Here is a 20,000-nt window from a genome sequence, read left to right as displayed (position 1 = left end):
GCCGAGCGGGTGACCAGAGAGTCGTAGCTGCTCCTGGGGCGCCCAGCTCGGAGGACAGGGCCCCCGCCAGCAGTGGTGCAGAAGTAGGAGTGACACCACACGGAGCCACCCTGCTTCTGTGCTGCTGCTGGCAGGGACGCCGTCCTCTGATCTGGGCCCCGGCCAGCAGTCACCACTCCCTGGCCACCCAGCTCAAAAGCCAGCCCCACACCCTGCAGAAGGGGACGAGCCAAGACTGTATCTGGGCTGCGGCTGGGCGTGGCGCTGATTTCTGAGCTGGGTGACCTGCCAGGGGCCACCGCTCTGCTGCCACCCAGATCGAAAGGCAGCCCCCCCGCCAGCAGCAGTGCAGAAGGAAGGATGGCAACACCGGACCAGGCCTCCCTTCCCCCTGTGCTGCTGCTGGCAGTGGCCCTGCCATCCGAACCGGGTACCCAGACAGCGGCTGCTGCTCTCCAGCCACTCAGCTGGGAAAGCCGGGAGAAATCCGACAGTTTTTAATATTTCCAAACATCTGCCCAGAGGAAGATTTGAGGCCCGAAGACGAGGTCATGGCTGGGAAAACCCAGGCGGCCAGTGACCCTGCTCGCGAGCCCCCTCCCCTGGCCCTGGGACCCCCTTGTGGGTGGGGAGCCCCAGCTGGAGAAAGGCTGCACTAGGGGATTCCCCAATGACCCTGGAGACCAACAGGGCCAGGAGTTTCTGGCAGACCCTTTCCCACAACTTCCAGGGAATATGCCGGAACTAGGGCCCCATCACATCCCCCTGCAACCTCGCCCATTTCACAGCCAGACCGTGTCCACGCTGCTCCCTGGCACACTCCCGGGGGCTTCCCTGGGAAATTTCCCGGCTCTCTGACCGGCTGGGTCCTGGCCCAAACTAGGATTGTGTGCAATGGGGGTGGGGGCGTCCCAAGAGTGCCAATTTCACTTCCCAGCAGCCTGTGGGGCAGGGCTAGAGCCGTTCCACCCTGACTTCTCCCTGCCCCTCAGGGTGGCTCTGATCTGCCCCCTCCGCGAGTGCCCGTGTTGGGGCAGGACAACTCCTGTCCCATCCCAGCCAGGTCAGGGAGCAGCTGGTGCCCCAGACCCCTCGCCACGTGGGGAGCTCAGACTCCCCTCGCCACCCCCCCCCCTCTCCCCACGTTGCACGTCTCCTGGCTGTGAAATGGGTGGGGCCCTAGTCAGGTTCCCAGGGACCTTTACCCCCCACAAAGCAGGGGTGGGGAACCTTTGCTGGGTCAGGGCCACTGACCCACAGAAAAATCTATGGGGGGCTGCACACAAGTGAGAAACAGCCCCCCTCCCCTCCCCAGCGTGGGCCCCCAATGCAGGGGGGAGCCCCGACCTTCAGGGGCCGGATCCCCGCCAGCCGGGGCTGCATCCGGCCCCCGCGCCTGAGGTTCCCCACCCCCGCCGTAGGGCTCTGCACTGGATGGGAGTCTCCCTGGGAAGGGCCTGTCCAGGCCTCCAACGCCAAGGGCAGGGCTGCGAGGCGCCGGGTTCGCGGTGGCTTCTCTGCCCGGCGTCCTGGCTGAAGGGCACCGAGCTCGTCTTCTGGGACAAGCGGGGCAACCGGGAGGCCCCTTCATCTGATCCAGGCTTCAGCAGGTCCCGAGGTGCAGCCCCCGTCTGGCCTCTCTCCCCTGGCCGATCGGTTTCCTCCTCCGCTGCCCTGGTCCCATGTGTGACCTCTCCTGGTCCTGGCCTCTGGGCTGGTTCTTCAGCCTTCAGTCTGTGCCACGATACGCCCCGTCCCTGGGCTGGAATCGGTACCATCCAGCCCCTGGGTCCAACTAGCGCCTGGTGACGAGGGGACGGCAGCTTCTCTGGCCACAAAGCCTGCAGGCTCCCAGCTTCCCTCTGGCAGAGCCCGGCATAGGGCAGGGCAGCCTAGTGGGTGGAGTCTGTAACCGCAGTGTGGCCTGATGGCCAGTGTCAGTACCTTGCCCCTTTCCTCTGGGCAGTGTGGCCCAATGGCCAGTGTCAGTACCTTGCCCCTTTCCTCTGGGCAGTGTGGCCCAATGGCCAGTCAGTACCTTGCCCCTTTCCTCTGGGCAGGGTGGCCCAATGGCCAGTGTCAGTAATTGCCCCTTTTCTAAGGGCAGTGTGGCCCAATGGCCAGTGTCAGTACCTTGCCCCTTTCCTCTGGGCAGTGTGGCCCAATGGCCAGTCAGTACCTTGCCCCTTTCCTCTGGGCAGGGTGGCCCAATGGCCAGTGTCAGTACCTTGCCCCTTTTCTAAGGGCAGTGTGGCCCAATGGCCAGTGTCAGTACCTTGCCCCTTTCCTCTGGGCAGTGTGGCCCAATGGCCAGTCAGTACCTTGCCCCTTTCCTCTGGGCAACGTGGCCCAATGGCCAGTGTCAGTACCTTGCCCCTTTCCTCTGGACAGTGTGGCCCAATGGCCAGTCAGTACCTTGCCCCTTTCCTCTGGGCAGTGTGGCCCAATGGCCAGTGTTTTGCCCCTTTAGTCAGGCAGTTCAGCCTAACGGCTGTAGTCCGTAAGCTGGCCTTGACTCACGAGGCTGTGCAGGTCCCTGTCTAGGGACAGGAGATGGGTGGATGGTTCTATCCCCAGCGGCGGGGGGGGGGGAAGCCCCTCCCTCTCCCCGGTGCCCGGCCGCGGCTGCGGCTCCACTCCCAGCGTGAGCAGGGAAAGCGAGGTGCTGATATCGCAGGCGGCTCCCTCCCCAGCTGTCGTCACCTGCCCTGGGGCAGCCCCTGCCGAGCTGCAGGCACCTGGGGCCAGGGTCAGACCAGGGGAGCTGGCGTGTCCCCGTGGCCGGGCTCCTCCTGTCCCAAGAGAGGAAGGGCCTGTCAGACGCGGTGCCTGGGAACCAGGGGGCAGGGGGAGCTGGGCCCTGGGATGGGCGTAGCACCTCTCTAGTGCCGCCAGGGCCAGACCCCTCCCGGGCTATCAGTGCAGGAGCTGGTGATGCCCCTCTCCCCCGAGCTGTTCCCCTGCAGCGTCCAGCTGCCCTAGGGCCCTGGCTGGGGCTGGGTTCCCAGCGGGCTGCATCCCTGGCCCCACAAAGAGCAGGTGCCTTGGGGCCTGGGGAGGGGCTGGTCCTACATGGAGTGTGGGGGAGGGGAGAGAGACAGACTCACCCTCCCGTGGGGCTGGTCCCAGAGGGTCTGGTGTGTAGCAACCAGGCTCCCATTCCCGGGGGGGGGGGGGATCAGGGGGCTACACTTCAGCAGGGCCCCCGGCCTGGCGTCTGTCGGTGTCAGTGCTTGGGGGCCCGTTGCCCAGCGGGGTCCCTCACCTCTGGCCCAGCAGCAGTGGGCACAGGGGCCAGGACCCTCCCTGGCCGGCCGGCCGGTGTCCTCGGCTGGGCCCCTGAGGGACAGTCCCAGCTGGGCCCCAAGCTCCCTAGTGGGGGCTGTGCTGAGCTGGGATGGAAGGGAGGAGACGGGGCCCATCAGTGTCCTGCAGCCGGCTAGGGATGGCAGGGGTCCGGTTTTCTACTGGAGAGTCTGATTTTTGGCAGTCCTGCTGCCAGCTCCCAACCCACCTGGGCCAGGCGCCTCCCTCCCCACAGCCCTCCGCTGAAGCCACTGGGGAGAGGAGCTAACGAGACCCCCAGCTCCTGGGGCAAAGAGCGGTGGGCAAGACCCTCCAGGGGGACTTGCACCCCAGATGCTCCAGGGGGACAAGGAGGGACCCAGGTCGGGGCAGGAGTCTGGCTGGAACATGGGCCCTTAACGTCCCAGGGTCTCCCCTGAACTGGGCCTAAGTCTGGCTCAGGCCTGGGGTTGCCAGATGGTCTCAACAAAACTACTGGACACACTTGACATGACATCACAATCGACATTCCGTCTCCCCAGGGAAATCCCGGCCATTCCCATTGTCCCATTTCTATTGTCTCCATTTCTTTCCCACACAGAAACCTCAGATTCTGGCCTGTACGGTTCCAAACCGGACACTGGCCACCTTGCTCAGGCCCGGCTCGGATTTGGCCCTCCCCAGGGAATGCTGCCAGGCCGCAGCCCTACCGCTGCCAGCCCTGTGGCCTGTGGGAGCCGCCTACCCACCCCAGGGTCCGGGGCCGGCTCAGAGGTCACTCACCTCCCATGCGGGAAATGGGGGGGGGTTACAACCGGCTCTGTTGTTCCCTGGGCCTTGGCTCTCCCCTAGGACACCGTGGACGTGATGCAGGAGCTGACGCGCTGCGGGGGAGAGAGGTAGAGCCGGGTTAATAGACCAGTGCCCAGGCTGTGCCAACAAGCCCTCCCCCCCCCCGCCAGGTATATGGGATTTGAGGGTCCCTATCCCAAAGCCAGCCAGGCCCTGACTTCAACTTCCATCCCCTTCACCTGTCCCGGATGGAGAAAAGGCCCAACACAGCCCTGTCCTGCCGGCCCTGCCCCAGGGTCCCCATGCCGCCCTACCCCAGTGCTAAGGGAAGACTGCCCCCACATCCCTGCTCATGCTCACCTACCAGCTCTCCTGGCACCTGTGTGGGGCTGTGCCTGCCGGTCCCCCTGCAGGGCCAGCTGGAGGCCTGGACCCTGGCTGTGCAGAGCCTGCAAAGGAAGGGCAGGGGGGTCACACCCGGGAAACCTCCTCCCTGTCCGTGGCCCCCGGCTCAGCCAATCAGCAGCGAGATTGGGAGAGGGGGGCGGGCGAGAGGTCTCCGGGGACGTCCCAATGGCTGGCCCAGGTCACCCCCAGCAGGGTCGGTCTCAGAGCGATTCCAGCCCCATCAGGAAGAAGGGAGCTTCCAAAAGAGGGCTTTTTGGGACATTTGGCCCCAGAAATGCCTCTTCAAAAAACAAAACAAAAACAAAACCCCGTCCTGGAAGAAAGGTATTCAAATTACGGTTCACATTTTCCTTTTTTTCCCCTGGAAGTAGAACACACTCTCTTGAAATGCGATGCCCAGAACTGCACACAAAACTCCAACAGAGGCCTAATCAGCAGCGAGACTCCAACTGAGGATTAATCAGTGCACAGTAGAGCAGAAGAATGACTTCTCGAATCTTGCTCACAACATGCCTGTTAACGCCTCCCAGAATCATGTTTGCTTTTCTTGCAACAGTGTCACACTGTTGACTCCTGCTTCACTTGTGGTCCACTCTGACGCCCTAGATCCCTTCCTGCAGGACTCCTTCCTAGCCATTCAGCATGCGTGAAATGGGTGGTTCCTTTCTAAGTGGAGCGCTTTGCATTTCTCCTCATTAAACTTCATCCTGTTTACTTCAGCCCATGTATCCAGTTTGTCCAAATCAGTTTGAAGTATGACCCTGTCCTCCAAAGCACTTGCCACCCTTCCCAGCTTGGGGTCATCTGCAAACTTAATAAGCAGACCCCTGTGGAACCCCTGGTGGAACCCCTGTGGAACCCCAGGTGTTAGGCACTTCCCGCATGGCTGGGAACTGTTAATAATGACTCCCCGAAATCGGTTTGAAAGAGAACAAAAGGCTGCAAGTGTCCTCCGTCGGTAACCACCCGCTTGGCCATTCGGGAGCAAGACTCTGGGAGCTAGGAGGTGGGGGGTGGGTCTCAGCACACGTCCAAATGGAGGGCCAGGTCACCTGCTCCGAGAACTCTGCCAGTCTGAGTTCTGTGTGAGGCTTCCCACTGTCCCAACTCCCCAACACCTCCTCCTGCTTGGTGGGGTAGGGAAAGGGGAAAAGACGCAGGAGAAGGCGAGACAGAGAGAGGGAATGGGGCAAAGGGGAACCAGACTGAGCAGACTCCAAACCTTTCCGAGGCTTCTACCTTGTCACCTGGGACAACAGGACCAGCTGCAGGAAAGGAGAAAATGTTGACGAGGCTCCTGCCCCCGCCCCTCGGTCCCACTTCTCCATCCGGCCCCTGCAGAGACCCTGAGAAGGGGCCGTGCTGCTGCCAAGCCGCAGGAAACTCGGCGTTTGCCCCGGCCGTGCACCTCTGTTCTGAGTGCTTGTTGCCAGAGACTCTTTGTGAGGTCATCACTGTCCCCCAATAGGCTGTGGTCATGCAATAGGCCCTTTGTGATGTCACTGCCACCTCCCACCCATCCTCTGCTAGGCTGGTGTCCTGGCCCTGGCACCCCAGAGGCTGCTCCCCGTCCAGCTTTATTTTCCGAAAGATCCCGTCTAGACTGGCGCTTTTTTCCGGCAAAGCCCCAAGCAGGAGAAAAGCGGCAGCCATGTTCATGCAAATGCCACGGGAAAAATTTAAATCCCTGCGGCATTTGCAATTCGGAAGTGTCTCATTAGCATCCTTTTTCCAGAAAAGGGTGCCAATGTAGACACAGCCTATATGTGTCTGTAAACCCAAGGAGATGACCTGGATTCCTGGGGCTCTGTCTGCTGGCAGCTCAGGGACAGGCGCAGGGGGTTTGCCTTGGCTCCCCATCCCTACCAGGGACAGAGTCTGCCCAGCAACCCATAGGGAGTGAGACGCCCCTCCCAGGGAGTTCAGGAGGGGAAGGAGGAGCCATTGGCTGGAGAGTCTGGAGCCAGCCAGGGAAGGGGAAGCTGGCTGTGAGGGAGCTAGTGAACCCCAGGCCTGCATGCAGGTTTCTCCCTGAGAACTAGCCTCTAGGGACCGGAAGGCAGGATCCCTCAGCTGGGTGTTATGTCTCCACTGTTGATTCCCAGTTTGTGGAGTTTGCTGGGAGGCTTCCCCAGCGAGGCAGAGCTGGCTCTCCCGCTCCCTGGGTGAGACCAGCCACCATGGTCAGCTCTTTCCTGTCTGCTGGTTCGGGGCTGCTGCCTGCTGTGTGTGTGTCTGAATGCTGGGCTAGGAGATTATAGTTTGAATTTTGGTGCAGTTGTGTGGCCTGCATCTTGAGCCTGGCACCCCTTTGTGGTAATGGGAAATTCCGGGATTGAAGCAGCCTGATTCTTGCCTGAAGAGGATCCCTGCCAGAAGAGACCAGCCCCTCTGCAGTGACCGAGTCATCTCTGATCCAGAGTCTCATCCATGGAGTGTGTGAGTGCATCATCTTTTAGTTAGTAAGGCAGGGTACGTCTACACTACAACGTTAGTTCGAACTAACTTAGTTCGAATTAGTTAATTTGAATTAAGCTAATTCGAACTAACGGATCCAGACTAAAAAACGAGTTCGAATTAGCGTTTTGCTAATTTGAACTAGCATGTCCACATTAAGTAGACCCTGAACCAGGCTTAAGGATGGCCGGAAGCAGTGCCGGCAGGGCATCAGAGGAGGACTTAGAGCGTGGAGCTGCTGTCTCAGGCTAGCCGAGGGCTGCGCTTAAAGGGTCCTGACCCCCACCCCGGACAGACAGTTCTAAGGGGTGCCCCGCTTGCAAAGCAGTCCTGGCTTGGATTGCCAGGAGTGCCCACACTGGGCATATCACACCACTCGGCCCTCAGACCGGCTGCACTTCCCGCAGGCTACCATCTGGGGAGAGAGGGCAATTGCGGGGGCTGCAGGAGAGCTTCCACCCCCAGAAGCCCGCAGAACCAGCCCAGTCCTCCCCATCGGGGGCTCATACCCCATTCCTCCCTCACCTCCTTCCACTTACCCTTCCCTAGCCCCCCTTCTTATTGATGTACAAAATAAAGATAATGTTTCTTCCAACATTGACTCTGTCTTTATTGAACAAAACTGGGGGAGACTGGGAAAAGGAGGTGGGAGAGGGGAAGAGAAAGGCTGGGAGAGGGGAGGGCAACTAACATGATCAGGGGTTGGGAACAGGTCCCAGATGAAGAGAGGCTACAGAGACTGGGACTGTTCAGCTTAGAAAAGAGGAGATGGAGCGGGGACAGGATAGAGGTCTCTAAAAGCAGGGGTTGGGTGGAGAGGGTGCATTCAGAAAAGTTCTTCCTGAGTTCCCATAAAGAAGGACTAGAGGACACCAAAGGAAAGGAATGGGTAGCAGGCTTCAAACTAGTAAGAGAAAGTTGTTCTTCATAAAGCAAATAGTTAACCTGTGGAACTCCTTGCTGCAGGAGGCTGTGAAGGCTGGAACAAGAACAGAGTTTAAAGGGAAGTGAGATCAAGTCATGGAGGTTGGGTCCATGGAGTGCTATTAGCCAGGGGGTAGGAGTGGTGTCCCTGCCCAAAGTTTGTGGAAGGCTGGAGATGGATGGCACGAGACAAATGGCTTAGTCACTGTCTTCAGTCCATCCCCTCCGGGGTCCCTAGGGTTGGCCGCTGTCGGCACACAGGCTACTGGGCTAGATGGACCTTTGTTCTGACCCAGGACGGCCATTGTAAGCTCAGGGCTCAGGGTCGGGGGTCTCAGTGGACCCCCTTGATTTTCATGCACACCTGCTCCTGGGTGGCCAGGCTGGCAGCTCTCCTGCCCTAGACGGCCACTTTCCTGTGCCTAGTGCGGAGATCGTGGACAAGGTCCACGATGTCCGCACTAGCCCAGGAAGGTGCCCGCCTCTTGCGGTCCAGGGCAAGCTCCCGGGAGCCGCCAGCCTGGTCCCGGGAAGAGGGGGAGGGCTGGGGGACATCGGGTGGGTGGCTCTGTGCCGTGCCAGGTGCAGGGTCTGCTGGCTGGGTGCTGGCAGGCTTGCACCTGGCACGGGCACCGTAGCCAGCCCGTGCCCCTTTAAGGGGTCCGGGGCCGGGAGGGGGGCAAGAGAGTTTCCCTGGTGTTGGCCAGAGTGGCCACCAGGGAAACCTGGGGAGGGCTAGCCTCCCACTAGTTCGAATTAAGGGACTACACACCCCTTAATTCGAACTAGTAAGTTCGAACTAGGTTTAATCCTCGTAAAATGAGGTTTTCCTAGTTCGAACTAAGCGCTCCGCTAGTTCGATTCAAATTCGAACTAGCGGAGCGCTAGTGTAGCGGCTATGAATGTTAGTTCGAACTAACGTCCGTTAGTTTGAACTAACATTGTAGTGTAGACATACCTCTAGTGAGAAGGGCTTTAAACTAGTTTTGATGGGGACAGGTGGCCAAAGCCCACAGGCAAATGAAAAACATGGAGACCTGGGAGATGGGTTGGAAATGGGAGGGAGCATGGGCTATAACAGCAGAGAGAAAGGAGGGACAAGGCAGAAGTGGGGGGCAAAATCCAATCGGTATCTTAGATGCCGGTGTACAAAGGCAAGGAGGACGGGGAATAGACAGGAAGGACTTGAAGTGCTAATAAAGAAACACAAGGATGACCCAGTTGGTATCACAGAGTCTTGGTGGGATAATACACACAATTGGAATATTGATACCGAAGGGTACAGCTTGCCCAGGACCTACAGGCAGGGATAAAAGGGAGGAGGTGTTGACGTATCTATTAAGAATGTACACTGGGCTGAGGTGGAGATAGGCATAGAAGACAGACTTGTTAAGAGTGTCTGGGTTAGGTAAAAAGAGGTAAAAAGAAGGGTGATGTCATGCTAGGGGTCCACTCCAGACCACCAACCCAGGCAGATGAGGGGACTGGACTTCAGAAAAGCAGACTTGGCTCCCTCAGGGAAGTGATGGGCAGGATTCCCTGAGGTGCTAACATGAAGGGGAAAGGAGTCCAGGAGAGCTGGCAGGATTTTAAAGAAGCCTTATTGAAGGCACAAGACCAAAGCATCCCGATGCACAGTAAGAAAAGCAAATATGGTGGACAACCAGATGGGCTTAGCAGGGAAATCCTTCGTGATCTTAAACACAAAAAGGAAGTTTATAAGAAGTGGAAACTTGGAGAGATGACTTGGGAGGAGTCTAAATATACTTGAGAATGCAAGGGAGTCGTCCTGAAGGAAAAAGCACAATTGGATTTGTAGCTAGCAAGGGATGTGACGGGTAAGAAGAAAGGTTTCTACAGGCATGTGTCACGTTCCTGGATTTTGAGGGGAGCAGCCAGATCACTGCTGCACCCATGGGGGTGTGTTTGCCCCAAAAGTGGTATAAAGGGGGCCATGTGAGGTGTTGAATAGAAGTTTACTGTCTGCTAATCCTATGTACGCTATTCATGTGATTGTTCAATGTCTGTGTGTGAAATTATAAGCATGTACAGTAAACTTCTGATAATCTGGTACCTTTAGGACCCAGGGGATGCCGGATTTTCAGATATACCGGACTATTGGAAAGGTGGGCTATGACGGGTCGGATGGGGGGAGATGCCACCCCAGACCCGTCTTTGCCCCCCTCTTCCCATGGTCGGGCTCTGCTCCAGGCATCCCCGATTCAGCTGCTGCTGGTCAGTTTCAGCAGCAGCTGAATTGGGACGCCTGCAGCAGAGCAGCCGGGGTGCTGCCGGGTTGGTCCGGTAGCTCCGCCCCTTGGAGACCAACCCGGCAGCACCCCAGCTGCTCTGGGGGATGCCTGGGGCAGAGCAGCTGGGGTGCTGCCGGTTGGTCCCGCAGCCCCAAGGGGCAGCGCTATGGGACCTACCGGGCAGCACTCCAACTGCTCTGCCCCCAGCTTCTCCGATTCAGCCGCTGGTCAGTTTCAGCAGCGTCTGAATCAGGGAAGCCGGGGGCAGACCAGTTCCAATGGTCCGGCTGCCCGGAGCACTTCCGGGTTCCTGATGGTGCCGGACCATCAGGAGTGCCGGACCATCAGATGCCGGACCATCGGAGTTTTACTGTACTTTGTATGGATACTGAATATTTCTCTGAATGTGCTTGAGCATTGGGAAGAGCCTGGCCTATGGACATGCTAATTAGCGAGGCTGTGTGGAACAATGGCACTCAATAGGCCAAGGACACACCTCAAGAATGAGGCCTGACACCTAAGGGCTGCCAGCAGGGACCACAGGGATACTGTGCCAGGTGAGCTGCTGCAGCCAAGAAGAGCCCAGGAAGGAGGTATATAAATATGCCATGTGGTCCACTCCATCTTGGTACTCAGCTCAGCACTTCATCCCAGAGGCAGCAGTGCAGGGATTGAAGAGCCAGAAAGAACTGTGGACCCGTCCTGATCCTAGGATGTGCAACAAGGACTTCTAATCTCTGCTAGAGCCTGCATCGAAAACTGGGAGATTCGATGCATGGAACGTATGATACTTTAGCAACCTCACTCTCATGCTTTTCTTTCTTGTAGCAATAAACCTTTAGAAGTTAGATGCTAAAGGTTTGGCTCAGTGTGATTTGTGGGTAAGGTCCAGAGGATAAATTGACCAGGGATCTGTGGCTGGTTTCTTGGAACTGGACAGAACTTGCTAAGGGTAGGTGGGATTGGGTTCTAAGACCCCTCACCTGTGTACGAGGCCCGGGGCCATGTGGGGCACGGATATCGCTGGGGTGTCGGAGGAGTTTTGCTCGTGAGGCTTCTGGCAGGCTGCTGAAGCGCTCTGTGGGACTGGTTTGTGGACTGTTTGGGAAGGTCTCCAGTCTGGGGGCTGTAAGGAGCACCGAATTTGAGCCATTCCCCCTGAGCAGATGCCTTCAGCTGTGCCCAGACATGGCCCGGTCCGTCACAGCATGTTAGCAATTAGAGGGTGCTCAGAGATGGCGTGGGGCACTTACTGGATGAGGGAGGTAACCTAATGACAGGTGATGTGGGAAAAGCTGAAGTACTCAATGCTTTCTTTGCCTCTGTCTTTCCAAAGAAAGTCAGCTCATAGATTATTGCACTAGGCAAGACAGTATGGGAAGGAGATGGGCAGCCCTCCGTGGAAAATGAACAGGTTAAGAAATATTTAGAAAAGCTAAACATACACAAATCTATGGATCTGGATTTAACACATCCGAGGATACTGAGGGAGTTGGCAAATGTCATTGCAGAACTGGCCATTATTTTTGAAAACTCATAGAGATTTGGAGCGATCCTGGATGACTGGAAAAAAGCAAATGCAGTGTCTATCTTTTAAAAGGGGAAAAGGACAATCCAGTGAACTACAGACCAGTCTGCCTTATCTCAGTCCCCAGAAAAAGCATGGCGGGCATTCTCAAGGAATCCATTTTGAAGTACTTAAAAAAGAGGAAAGTGATCAGGAATAGTCAACATGGATTCCCGAAGGGCAAGTCGTGCCTCACCAATCTGATTAGCTTTTATGATGAGGTAACTGGCTCCACGGACATGGGGAAGTCAGTGGATGTGATATACCTTGACTTACCAAAACTTTTCATTTGATCTCCCACAATATTCTTGCCAGCAGTTCAGGAAGTGTGGATTGAACATATGGACTGTAATGTGGATATAAAGTGAGCTAGATTGTCGGGCCCAACAGCTAGTGATAAATTGCTTGATGTCTGGATGGCGATCAGTTTCAAGCGGAAAGCCCCAAGCATTGGTTCTAGGGCTGCTCCCGGTGCCCCTGGTCTGCTGGGGACCGTCTCCAGCAGACCAGGGCCACCGGGAGCGAAGCCGCGAAGCTCTGGCAAAGCCTCAGAAGCGCGGTACCCCGCCGTGGCTGCGGCTTCGCTCCCGGTGGCCCTGGTCTGCTGGAGACGGTCCCCAGCAGACCAGGGGCACCGGGAGCAGCTTTTCTCGCCCCGGAAGTCGAGGTGGTGGGACCGCTGCGCTCTGGGCGGTCCCGCCGCCTGCGAGCTCCGGGGCGAGAAAGCCTGTTTTCCTTTTTATTCAACCCTGGTGAGGCCACATCTGGAGTATTGCATCCAGTTCTGTGCCACCCACTACAGAAAGGATGTGGACACATTGGAGAGGATCCAGCCAAGGGCAACCAAAATGATGAGGGGGCTGGAGCACATGGCCTATGAGGAGAGACTGAGGGATTTGGGCTTATTTAGTCTACAGAAGAGAAGAGTGAGGGGGGATTTGATAGCAGCCTGCAACTTCCTGTAGAGAGGTTCCAAAGTGGATGGAGAGAGGCTGTTCTCGGTAGTGATGGAAGACTGAACAAGGAGCAATGGTCTCAAGTTTCTGTGGGGGAGATCTACGTTGGCTATTAGGAAAAACTATTTTACTAGGAGAGTTGTGAAGCACTGGAATCCGTTACCTTGGGAAGTGGTAGAATCTCCATCCCTAGAGCTTTGTAAGCCCTGGCTTGACAATGCCCTGGCTGGGTGTAGCCAGACACACACCCCATCTTGTTTTTCCACGAACCCCATCTTGTTCCCCCCCCACCCCAGAGAGCAAGAGAAAGGCAGTCAGCCTTTGATGCCCTGGGAACGCAGGTGTGCTGCCTGTCCCTGACTCTACCATAAACAGAAACCATACAGTAAATGGGCTAGCTGACGACCCGGGACCTCCCGTCGCCCTGATGGCTAGTACCAGTAATTGACACGCCTGCACTGTCCCAGAGAGGAATCTTCGCCCATCACATACCAGAGGTGCCCATTGTCTGCATTTTCCCAGGTGTAAATTATACTTTGCACCCTTCGTGGGAAACTTGGTGTTCAAAGCCATTTTTCCTAATTGGCCACTTGAAACCAGGAAGAAGCCTACATGACCCAAGGGGTATAAAAGAGGTTCAGCAGCCCACCCCATTTGAGCTCCAATCATCTATACCTGCTGGCAGGTATTGATTGTCTCCCGAGGTCTGTGGGACGCCCAACCTCGCCCTACTTCTTCCCGAGGGATTGAGAGAAAGACGCTGGCCACGCCAAGTCTGGAACGCAGGGGTGAGAATATATACCTGCTATGTGTATTTTGCATGCATTTAATAAGAGCTCAGAGAACCAAAAAGGTTTCATGGTACCTGTAAGTGACTTCTTAGTGTAATTTCTGTCCTGTCCTTTGTAGTGGCTGTGTTATCTGTAACACAGCAGTAGCATTTAACAACTAAGTTTACCCTGTAACAATAAAATAGTAACTGTTTAAGCTTTAACCTGACTCCTTCAGTTGCTGTAACAGAACCAAGCACAATTTAAAAGAACTTCAGCCGGTCTTAAGGGACTCACTGCCCTGACCGTCGGCTGACACTGGGATGATTTAGTTGGGGTTGCTCCTGTATTGGGCCGGGGCGCTGGACTCAATAACCTCCTGAAGTCTCTTCCAGCCCTAGGATTCGATGATTCTAGGTGGATGAGGCTGTTTTAAAAGAATTCACAAAAACATCCCAAAGCACAGGATTTGGTGGTGATGGGGGACTTCAACGATCCATACACATGTTGGGAGACTAACACAGCAAGGCACAGATTAGCCAATACATTCCTGGACTGCATTGGAGACAATTTTTTATTTCAGAAGGCTGAGAAAGCTGCTCTAGATTTGATTTCAACAAATAGAGAGGAACTGGTTGAAATTTGAAAGTGGAAGGCAGCTTGGGTGATAGAGATCATGAAATCATAGAGGTCCCAATTCTAAGGTAGAAAAGAGAAAAGCAAAATAGAGACAGTGGATTTCAGGAAGGCAGATTTTAGTAATCTCAGAGAGGTGGTACGTAAGTTTTGCATGGGAAGCAAGATGAAGAGGAAAAAGAGCGGAAGACAACTGGCAGTTTGTCCAAGGGACATTATTAGGGCCCAAAAGCAAACTATTCCACTGAGCAGGAAAGATGGAAAGTACAGGAAGAGACCACCTTGGCTTCACCAGGAGCTCTTACATGATCCAAAAATTAAAAAGGAGTTGTATAAAAGTAGAAACTAGGTCAAATAACAAAGGATGAATACAAGAAAACAACACAGCTAGGCAGGGCCACATGAGAAAGGCGAATGCACAAAACTAACTCAGTCTAGCTAGAGACATAAAGGGTAACAAAAAGAGATTTTACAAATATGTGAGAAGCAAGAGGAAGACAAAGGTCAGGGTAGGCCCATTGCTCAGTGAGGAGGGAGAAACAATAACAGGAAACCTGGGAATGGCAAAGGTGCTTACTGACACTTTGTTTCAGTTTTCACCAACAAGTTTGATGACCACGAGATGCCTAAGGTAGTGAATGCTAGTGGGAATGGGGGAGGTTTAGAAGTTAAACTAAAAAACATTAGAAATGAAAAATTAGTAAGAAAAATTAAATGTCTTCAGGTCACCTGGGATGGATGAAATGCATCCTAGATGCTCAAGGAGTTGATAGAGGAGGTATCTGAGCCTTTAGCTATTGTCTTTGAAAGGTCATTAAGGTTGAGAGAGATACCAGAAGACTGGAAATGGGCAAATACAGTGTCTATCTATAAAAGGGAAAATAGGAACAACCGAAGAAAGTAGAGACCACTCGGCTTAACTTCTATGCCAGGAAATATAATGGAGCATATAACAGTCATTTGTAAATGGAGGCAAAGAGCATCGACCAACACAGCGGGAAATCCTAAGAAATGCTGCCCCATGCTCAAAGGAGAATGACTGAATGAAAGAGATGAAGCAGAATCTCAATGATCTAAAGGCAAGATCTGTGTACAGAGGAGAGACATGTTCCTGTACAGTGCTGATATGGACTTGACCTTCTAAACTTGTACTTAGGCTACAATATCCAGCTACTTCTCCCCAGGCCACAAATGGGAATGGAGAGGCCGTTGAACTACAAGAGGAGGATTTTGCAAGCCAAAGTCGTGAATCTGCTGTACATATTCTTAGGAGCAGAAATTCTCATCCCCTGGGATTTGACCTGTGAAGTATGCTCTTAGAAACCACGAATGAGAAACAGAAGAGACTGGAACTGAAGGAAAGAAAACATTTAAAGCCAGAAGAAATAAAAATTCTCATGGATAATTTTCTGCTTCCAATACAAATGAACAGCTCCACATGGGAACGCACCAGCATGTACAAGCTGGCACAGAAAAAACTCTGCTTTGGAGGTTTGGGAGTCAATTGACATCATTGTCCATTCAGAATCATGACAGCTATTCACCTGTCTTCCTACCATACGCTTATTACTGATGAAAGCGCAGCGATTCCTGTCACCAACTTGCTTATCATTTGCTTCAAGTTCAGAGGTGTAGCATGGGCAGGGCAGAAGACTGTGTTTGGTGGAATTAGTCAATGATCTGCTTGTAATGCACAAGCTGTTACAGCTGCTGTCAAAGCCTCTGACAGCCTGAATAAGCGGGATGTGATGAAAACGGTGATGTTCACTTCAGTCATACTAGGAAAAAACAATGGTGTTACCACACAACTCAAGCAGGGCATCCCATATTTAACAGCACAACCCTGCGTGGCCCATCGAGAAGACCTGGGTTTAGCGGATGCGTGGAACCAAGTGCCAATGCTGAAGAAAGGAGAGACCCTTTTCAAGACCGTTTATAGGGTCTTTTGCAGCTCCTCAGTCCAAGGAGGACAATTTGAGGAAAGAGCAAATGTCACAGAAAATGAGACTGTATCGTTGAAACCTCTCACTGAAGTACGGTGGCTAGCTAGACATTTGGCTATGTAATTATGAGCCCCTTCTTAAATATTTGGAACAAGAAATCTGAGAAAATAATGACCCATTAGCAAAGTGCTGCCTGAATAAGCTCTCTGACAATAATTGCCACGTCACTGCAGCTGTATTAAATGATGTCTCACGCAAATTAGCAGAACTGACCAGACGCTGGCAGAAGTGAAGCTTTAACAACAAGTGAAGCTGTAAAATTAGCAAGGGCTCAGATCCACAGGATGAGAGGGCAGGACCTCGGTGAAACAGTCTCTTGGATCAACAGTGTGAAAAATCGAACCAAAACAAGCACAACCGATGAACATTCAGCAGTGAACCTATTCTATGTTTCATCTCCCTGCTGTGTAAGCCTCTGCATAAGAGGTTTCCAGAGAATGGACTAAATGAATGGGCAGCTTTGCCTCACTTTCCACACATCAAATCAGGGATGAATTTGGCACTGAAATCATTAGCAAGCGAGCCAACAAATACAGAAAAATTTGGGGGCAGTAGTCAAGTGAAATCATCAGCCAAAAGACCACAGAGGAGAAGGAGTTAATTGCAAACCAGAACAAGGGCTACAAAGAAATCATTGCAGAGAAATAATGAAGCAAAGCTCATGACAAATTTGCAGGAAATGGGGACTTTATGGTGACAGAATGTAGGACAATGCAATGCAGTGTCACAACTAGTGGGTACACGTGCAACATTTCAAGCTTCCAGTGCTGTCTGTGAGCCTGGCTTTAGTCTTCTCTAGAATATCCAAACTATCTCTGCATAAACTTTTGTCATTTTGGTCTTAAGTGTGCCTCGGTGATCACTTATACATACACACACACCCCGCACAGTGATCGATATCTGTCACACACACACACAGTGATCACATACACACATACTCTACAGGCCACAGTGATCTCACAAACATACTGACATACACACAGATTGCAGGCCACCATGATCTCTCTCTCACTCTCTCTCTCTATCTCACACACACACACACACACACACACACACACACACACACACACACACACGGCGGCCCATGCCTATAGGCATCCTAGGCGCGCGCACACACACACACACACACGGGGCGGCCCGTGCCTATAGGCATACTAGGCAGCTGCCTAGGGTGCCAAGTTGCATGGGGCACCAAATTCTAAACTCTGCCCCTTCCATTTCCCATTCCCTTTGCTGTGCCTTACCTGGAGCATGGCTTCCCTGCGGCCAGGAGGGGGAAAGTCCTGGGAGTGGCAGCGCACGGGTGGGGTGGGGGTGTTCCCCCTGTGCCGTGTTGGGGAGGGGACGGTGAGCTCCGGAGGAGGAGGAACGTGTGTGTGGGAGGGGTTTCCCTGTGCCGCAGGAAGGGTCGTCCCCAGGGAAGGAGGAATGTGGGGGGGTCGGCCCCGGGGGAGGAGGAACATGGGGGGTTTCTCTCTGGAGGAGTGGGATCTTGGGAGGAGGCGGGTGCAGGACACTCTGTCCCCCTGGCTGGCACCCTGTTCCTTCTCCCCAGCCCGCGAACTCCATCCCCAGGCCTGTAGCCACCAGCCCCCCTGACCCAAAGCCCCCAAGCCCCTGGCCCCAAGCCAGAGAACTGCATCCCCAGACCCCAGAACTCCATCCCCAAACCTCCAACCCCAACCTCCTAACCCCCAGCCACAGAACTCCATCCCCAGCCCCCCTCTCCCCAGCACAGAACCAAAACCCTCAGTCAATATCTGCCTTTGGGGTGGAGGGGCGCCTACTGCATTGATCCCCTAGGGCGCCAGTTGGTTGCAGTTAATCTAGGGCAGCCCCCCCCCCCCCACACACACACACACTCTGCAGGCCACACGGGTATCACTTGCTCACGGTGATATCGATCTCTCACACTCACACTCACACTCACACTCACGGGCTGTAGTTTGCTGTGGGACGTGCACATGATGCTCCTCGTCAGGAGAGCCAGGGGGCAGAGCACACGTGCACATGCCTGCAGGAGCTGCTGCAGGAGCTGGTGGGGGCGGTCAGCACGTGCTCAGAAGGGTCCAATTGAAAATCACGTGACAGACAGACAAGAACTGTGATTAGTGCTCTTCTACATACAGCAAATAAATGAAGTGATTTTTTTGTGTTAAAACCAAATGATTTAGTTTTTGTTTCACAAGTTACAACAACAGAGACTCTCTAACACTTTTGCCTGTAGAAAGCTTTTTTCATGTGCGTCAAGCCAAGAGACATAATCTTTAATTTCAAGCATAAACTGCAACAATTTTTTTATTTAATATGTCAATACAAATGATAACAGATTCTTTGCTATGCCAAAAAATAGCAGTTTTGTGTTATGCCTCAGAGGAACAGGATACCTGTAAGATACCAAATGGCTACTGAAAACAATGTATTTGATTTCATAAACAAACATTTAAAGTCAGGCACCTTGCCAACGATCCCTTGTTGTAGTATTCTTTCTTCCCTAACATTTTAAATATATCTAAGATATTTGTTAGTAACTGCTGGTGCAACACTGGGGCACAAATCCCAACAAGCGCACACGACCTTATTATTGGTGCACAAGACAAAACTCGTGGCTGGAGAATCTCAGAGGGATCACTGGTCCCATCTATTTTCTATGATTCTCAGCTGGGCTTTCTCTCAAACCCCACAGATTTGTGCTCAGAATGTTGGGACTCTGGCTACAGATAGGGGCCAAGCTGAAAATGAGGAACCCTCTGTTCCCATCAAACCCAGTAAAAGGAATAAAAGATTGTTAAGTAGCGGGGTCGAAGCCCTGCAAGGACAGAGTATCAGCTGCAAATGTGTTTAATTCCTGTCAAGTATTTCAAAATCTGGATTTTGTTAGCAGGGGGAAAAGAACCAGTGAGCATTCAATGAAGAGTTTTACACACTATTTAGAACATCGACTAAGAACTGAGGTCACCAAAAAATTACAAAGAAAACACACGGAGACTCATGACAAAATGAGGTAGCAGTTTATTTCAACCCGTTACCTGGAATGGAATGTCAGAGGGAATTTACACAGATATTTTATAGGCTGGAGGGGGTAGAGGAGAATTCCTATGGGGTTTTGAGTTTCTGAGGGAACTACCCACATGAGAGCTTGGGACTGGCTATGGAGCTGTACCACTTTCAATATAATTAAAATAGCACTTTGTTATTCTAATTCTGTACATTCTGAGCTGGATGTTGTCTGAACACATCGATATTGGACAATCATTACTTGACACCAAACATTTCTCTACCCATCCTGAAGGCAGGGGATGCCTTAGGGGCACCTCCAAGAGGAATAAGCTCCATGGAGACATAAACCCAAATTCTACTCAAGTTTTGCTACGTTCCCTTTAAGTAAGAAACATGGAAATTCACCCCCATTGGTCAGCAGGGAGGGAAAATCATCCCCATCTGCCTCAGGAGCACGGGAAAGGCTGAAGCAGAAGGAGAAGGGAAGATGCCCCGAGTCAAATCAAAACGGAGTGTTGGGAAGTGACTGTTGCAGCCTCTGCCCCCACCCGTCCTAGGCCGAGGAGGCACCAATCTCCAAGGTGGGCTCTCGGGGGCAGGGAAAGACTCCGGGAATTACCTTCTGTACAGACTCATCCTCTCTCACGCCCGCAGGGACAGCGGCTTCCTGAGGTTCTTGACAGAGGCTCAGTTCACGTCTCTCAGATCCTTGGGCACCAGCCGTTGCCAACCAGTTGGACTGGAGGCAGGATAAGAATGCTGCAGCCACATTCTTTGTTGTTGTCACACATGACATCACAATACACTCAGGCCTCCGTACAGAGACCTAGACACCCCCCGCCCAGGTAACTCTTATCCCATCGCACGGCCAGGCAGGGGGCAGTGCTAACACCCACAGCTGGTTCATACTGGAAAGCTACTGGGAAGGAAGGCAGGAGGCAGAACTTTCC

The sequence above is a fragment of the Pelodiscus sinensis genome, chromosome 32 (genome assembly GCF_049634645.1).
Source record: "Pelodiscus sinensis isolate JC-2024 chromosome 32, ASM4963464v1, whole genome shotgun sequence".
Classification (NCBI taxonomy): Eukaryota; Metazoa; Chordata; order Testudines; family Trionychidae; genus Pelodiscus; species Pelodiscus sinensis.
Note: the sequence above shows the minus strand (reverse complement) of the source record.